Source organism: Octodon degus, unplaced genomic scaffold, assembly GCF_000260255.1.
Source record: "Octodon degus isolate 3935 unplaced genomic scaffold, OctDeg1.0 scaffold00161, whole genome shotgun sequence".
Lineage (NCBI taxonomy): Eukaryota > Metazoa > Chordata > Mammalia > Rodentia > Octodontidae > Octodon > Octodon degus.
The window spans coordinates 5,665,189-5,671,834 of NW_004524737.1; positions in this window are offsets into that span (position 1 = coordinate 5,665,189).

Consider the following 6,646-nt stretch of genomic DNA (forward strand, 5'->3'; position numbering starts at 1 on the left):
AGAGAGACAGAGAGACAGAGACAGAGAGATAGAGACAGAGGGGGGGAACAGAGGGGAAGACAACAAGAGGGAAGGAGGAGGAAAGACTTAGATAATTATGTCAGGTAATATCAATTGAAGTTATGATTATTATTTATTTGGTTGGTTCTTTTTGTTGTTGTTTTAGTACCAGGAATTAGTCAGGACCTTATCCTTGCCAGGCAGGCACTCTGCTACTGAGCTATATCCCTGGCCCTTGATTCATTTTTATTCCCAGCCAAAAATAGGAATAAAGTAAATTTGTTCCCCAAATCGTTTGACCAGAGTAATATTATTTTTTCTCTCCCTGACCTGATTAATCATAGCTGCTGACAAGTTGGAACTTCATAAGAAAGAAAAATATCCCAGGTAAATGTCTACCACCTGTTTTTTAAGCCAAGAACTAATTTCTTGATTCATTGGAAAGGCAAACCTGCCAGTACTCTCATGGGCCATCAAGTTTTCATGTGGACATGCCAACATGCCAGCCAACACGCACTGTGCCAGATCTCACCCTCCCTGAAATGACTCCTTTGGCTCAGGAAGAATCCATACTGCCCTGGAACGTTCTTCCTGGCATTTCTTTGGTGGAACAAATTAAGAGGCATTAAGATTCTATTTCCTATAACACATGAAAATCTTCTTAATTGGCTTTTAGTCCAAAGCTTACAAATCAGACTTCTGGAATTTATTAATGAAAAATATCAAGGTCCACAATGTAATTTGTGACTAATGTTTTGTATCTAATTTAACAAAGACAGCAACTCTATCCATTGGAATAATTTTGTAAAAGTAACCTGAAGGAATTTTCATCCGTTGATTATTTCTTTTTTTTTTTTTTTTTCTCCCCCGCGGAACCAAGGATTGAACTCAGACTCTTGCTTGCACTTGCCAGAGAAGTGCTTACTCTACTGGGCCATCTCCCAGGCCCCCGATTATTTCATGAGATATGATTTCATCAAGGGTTACTGTAAGGATCCATTGGTCTCACTGTGATTAGTTCTATCCAAGGAGAAATAGCGGCAGGAATGAGGAAAGGTAGAAAAGACAAAAGCTGGGCTAGGTGGTCACTGTTCTGCCTGGCTGGTGAAATGAACCCACCAGCGTACCACAATGGAGTTTATTTATACCTTTGCAAAGTTAGTAACACATGATACAAGGTTGCCTAGCAACTAATAGCTGACCTTAACCAGACAGGGTGTTTATCTAGGGACTGAGGTAGCTTATTTGGTTTAGGCACTGAGGGCTAGTCCCACCTACACACATTTGACCAATTTTCTAGCTTCCATGGCTCCCAACAGGTTACCACAGGAGTTTTTTCAGAATACAGACCTGCTATGAATGCAGGAAATTTTCAACCTTATGGAGTTAGTATTTTAGCTTACTTTCCACTGATTTTACCATGTAGGTCTCACACCTATTCATGTGTTTCATGGATATTCAAATCATAGGGGATTCAAAAGCAAGCTTTAACCAAATACATTCTCAAGTTAAGCCCACATGATTGTGGACAAGTCTGGGTCCTGTGCACAATAATGATAAAACCTTATTTTCTGTCTTGAAAAAGTTGAGTTTTGTGTCACCGACTAAAAACAGAAATATAATTCCTGTTTCACTGTCATTTCCTAGCCCCATCTCTAGGGCAATATGCAATTGCCATCTCATCATCAAATATCAAATTATTTAATTCAAAGATAACATTCACTAAGGAGGTGATTTGATGTTTTAACAATTATAAGTAACAAGTTGCAAATTATAAGACTCATATTTTTCTTATTCACTCTCCTGGCCGTGAGAAATCTCAGCAGGGACTCAGCGTACACTTTCTTTTCTATGCCTTATGTATAACTGTGGCTTAGTATTGGGTGATAGTACACAAGAGCCAGGAAGATGGTGAACAGTTGTAATTTTCAGAAATGCCCTGGAATCCTCACAATTCATGAGTTAGGTTCAGACATATGAAAATTAAAGGAATATGCCATTCTAAAAATCTGAATATAATTCATGTCTGGAAAAAATGTTAAAACAATGATTTCTAAGATTATAAAGACAGAAAATATATATTTTATATATATATTCATTTATATAGTCACTTGATTCTATTGCTATCTATGACTTGAAAGGTTAGCAAATATTTCAATGGTATTGTGAGACTCTAAAAGTATTTGTGGCATCTACTGCATAATGACCTGGGACTAAACTGGCACCTAACAGGATTCTTCCATGAGGAGAATGGGAACATCAATGCTGCTTATCATGGAATTTTAAGTCAATAGAATTGCCAATCTCACACTCATATCCGTTTTATCACCTACACTGGATGAAGGAAGCCACATCATGGAAAGCGATCTGTCCCTTACAAGCAATCCAAGAGTTTTACCTCACAATTCTTTTTAACAACTTCTATTTATATCAGGGATTCCCTTTAGGAACAAGGGAAATCTAAACAACACAGTGTATTTTTCTTCCTTTAATGTATACAATTTTAGATCTGTTCCTCTTGAATGGTAACTTCCTTTTAAATGTTTATGATTGGTGTCTGCTTTCCCCATTTGAAGAAAATGTGTGTTATTTTGGGGGAGAGTTTGGGTATTCTTGTAAATAATAAGCAGTAATTATTCTCCATCTTAAAAAGAATGTCGGCTAAAGAGAAAGTTCAAAATGAAGGGCAACTTATAAGCATAGAAGACTTACATTTTTTTTTAGTCCTAGTTCCAATGCTTCTGCCTGGAAAAATCTTAAGAAAATATGTTCAGCTTCTTAGATTGTTTACAAAAGCTCCACAGTTTCAACCATGAACGTACATCTGGCTGATAAGGATTTTGTCATATTTTTAGATATATTTACTGTAAGTAGGTCAACAGAGTATTTTCAGAAAATACTTTTTCTATCTTAATATACTTTGTAAGTGATCCTCCCAGAAAATTATAATGATAAGCACACAGGGTCACTTATTTTTTCTTAAGAAGTGGCATTGATATCCAAGTATTAGTGATTGATAGTTATGGTGCTGTGTTGCTATATGTTTTTGGTAGTAAGTTATTCTCTGGAATGAGGCCATACAATCCCCATATACCAAGGTCATAAGCTATAATAAAGATGGCAAGGTAATACTAAAAAATAATGCTATTTCAGGAGAGTTGTGTTTGGTGCAGAAAGCTATTGAAAAATTAAAGTAATTAAATGGAAAACAAAACTCCAGTTATGAAATGCCACCATGTTTTAAAATTTTATTTTATTTTATTTTATTTTGAAGAGTAAAATGAGGTGCAAAACAAAAACAAAGTCAGAAACAGGGTAACATACAACAATACATATGTTATGGATTTTTAAAACAGGAATAGCTAATTAGCAATGGTTGTTATATTATCTATTCAATTGTCAATATTGTTGTTCAGATCAACAGACATAGTTATGCAAGATTGGGCAATAACAGAATGTTCGCACCTGCTTTCAAGAAATCTTAATTTTTTCCTTTGTCTTTTTTGTTTTAATTTATTTTAAATAGAGTATAACTGATAATTAGAAAAGGTACACATTTAGAAGGCCAAGATGAGAGGTGTTCAGCTATGGTCTTTTGTATCACACGTTGCTGTCCTCAGTGTAGTTGCTCGGAGCGCAGATATCAGCATACAAAGCTAGTCAAGGTGAAAATTCTAAACATTAGCTGCTGTTTTTAAAAAACTGATTGAAATTGTGAGTACAATCATCTCAGCTGCATGTACTTCCCTCTTTCCTTTTTTCCTACCTTTTCTGTCTTCTCTCGTCTTCATTGTTTAATCCTCAAATTCAGTTTCTTTCCATTTTACTATATCTATTATACTTTTCAGGTTTTATTTATTCTTTCAGGTTATTACACTAGGGAAGCAATATGGCATTTACACATGTGGGTCTCATTCATTTCACTTACGAGTATGGCCTCTAGTTATATCCACTAACCTACAAAGGCCTCAAGTTTATCTTTCTTTATAGGTGAGTAGCACTCTATCATATAAAAATACCACATCTTTTCATACATTCCTCAAGTAATGGGCATTTTGGTTGTTCACAAGATTTGGCTATAACACATTGTGCTGCTATAAATATGGGTGCATATATATCACTATTGTATGATATTTTCAGTTCATTTGGGAAAATACCCAGAAGGGGAATAGCTGGATTGAATGGGATTTCCAGTACCAGTTCTTTGAGGAGTCTCCACACTGATTTCCATAGTGGCTGTACCAGTCTATATTCACAACAGCAATTGAGAAGGGTTCCTCTTTCCCCGTAGCCTCTCTGGCATTTGTAATTAGCTGATTTCTTTATGATCTTCATTCTTTCTTGGGAGAGATGGTATCTTGATGTTGCTTTAATTTGAATTTCTTGAATGGTCAATGCTGAGCAACATATTTTCATGTACTTATGTTATACTTGTGTTTCTTCCTCTGAGATGTGTACATTCATCTCACTTGCCCATTTTTTGATTGGGTCTTTACATTTTGGGGACTGAATTTTTTTAAGTTCTTTATATAATTTAGACAGAAGTCCTTTGTCTAAGTGATTGTTGGTTATGATTTTTTCCAAATTTGCGGGTTCTCTTTTCATTCTGTTGGTGATTTCTTTTGACAGGCAGAAACTTCTCAATAAGATGAGATCCCAGGTGCTGGTGAGATAGTTCAATGGCCTAAAGCATCTGCTTAGGCAGACTTAGGCAGGCACAGGGAACCATGATTCCATCCCCAGCACCACATGCTATGCCAGCCCTGACCTCAAGAACAGCTGAACCAGCCCCCAAAAAGAAAAAAAGTGCATCTGGAAATGCATACTACACACATTTAAAAAAGAGAGAGAAGAGATCCCAGTTGTTGATTATTTTCAGTATTCCCATGAAGTTTATTTTTTGTTCATGAGTGCTCTCCATACTCATGTCTTCCAGATTTCCACCTACTTTCTCTTTCAAGAGATTTAGTGTTTCTGTTTTAATGTCTGTATCTTTAATCCATTGTGAATTTAGTTTAGTGCATAGTGACAGACCCATGTTTAGTTTTAGTTTTCAGCATATGTAAAGCCAGTTTTTCCAGCACCACTTGCTAAAAAGGCTAACTTGTTTCCAATGAAAGTGTTTGGCCCCTTTTTTTGTTTGTTTGTTTGGCAATTCCATGCTGGTTTTATCACAATAGCTTTGTAGTATAATTTCAAGTCATGGATTGTAATTCCTCATGTCTTGCATTTGTTGCCCAATATTGTCTTTGCTATTCTAGGTCTTTTCTGGTTCTAAATAAGTTTGAAGAACGGTTTCTCTAAGTCTGTGAAGTACATTGATGGTATTTTGATATGCATTGCATTCAACCTATAACAATTTTGGGATATGGCCATTTTGTCAATGTTGGTCTTCCTATCCAGGAGCAAAAAATATCTTTCCATTTTCTGAAATCCTCTTGATGTCTTTTTTAGAGGGTTGTAATTTTCACTGTACAGGTCTTTTAATTCCTTTGTAAAATTAATTCCTAAGCATTTCTTTTCTTTCTTTCTTTCTTTTTTTTGGATGCTATTGTGAAGGGTATTGTTTCTCCAATTTCTTTCTCAGTGAGTTTGTTATCCACGTAGTGGAATGTTATTGATTGTTGGGTATTGACTTTGTATCCTGCTATGCTAGTGAACTTGTTTACTAATTCTAGGAGCTTTTTCATGGTGTTTTTTTTTTTTTTTTTTTTTTTTTCCAAGTAGACTATCATGTCATTTGCAAATAATGATATTTTCACTTCTTCTTTACATATCCTTATTCCTTTTATTTCTCTCTATTGTCTAATGAGTCTAGCAAATGATTCCAGAACTATGTTAAATAGGAGTGGTGATAGAAGACATCTTTGTCTTGTACCTGAATTGAGAGCAAAAGCTTTCAGTTTTTCTCCATTTAGAGTTGTGTTGACTTTGATTTTCATAGATGGCTTTTATCAGGGTTGGGTATAGGACTTCCATTCCAACTTTCTTTAGAGCTTTGATGATGAATGAGTGTTGGACTTTGTCAAAAGCTTTTTCTGCATCAATTGAGATGATCATGTGGGTTTTGGCTTTGCCTCTATTGATATAGTATAATATATTTATAGATTTGCATATGTTGAACCATGCTTGCATCCCTGGGATGAATCCTACCTGGTCACAGTATATAATATTCTTAATGATTTGTTGTATTCTCTTTACTTTATTTTTTTATTTTTTATTTTGCGGAGCTGGAGATTGAACTCAGGCCCTTGCCTTTGCTAGGCAAGCACTTATCCAACTGAGCTATCTCCCCAGCCCATTTCCTTGTATTTTATTGAGAATATTGACATCGATATTCATGAGGGAGATTGTCCTGTAATTCTCTTTTTTTGAATGGATTTTTCTCTGATTTAAGCATCAGTATAATACTTGTCTCCAGGAATGATTTTGGGAGTATTGCCCAATTTTCAATTTCATTGAACAGTTTAAGGAGTATTGAAGTAAATGCTCTCTAAATTTCTTATAGAATTTAGCTGTGAATCCATCAGGACCTGGGCGTTTCTTTGTTGGTAAGGGTTTTTTATTATCATTATATTTTCTGATATTGGGTTATTCAGAGTTTTTCTCCTTCTTGATTCAGTTTTGGCAATTTATACCGATTTAA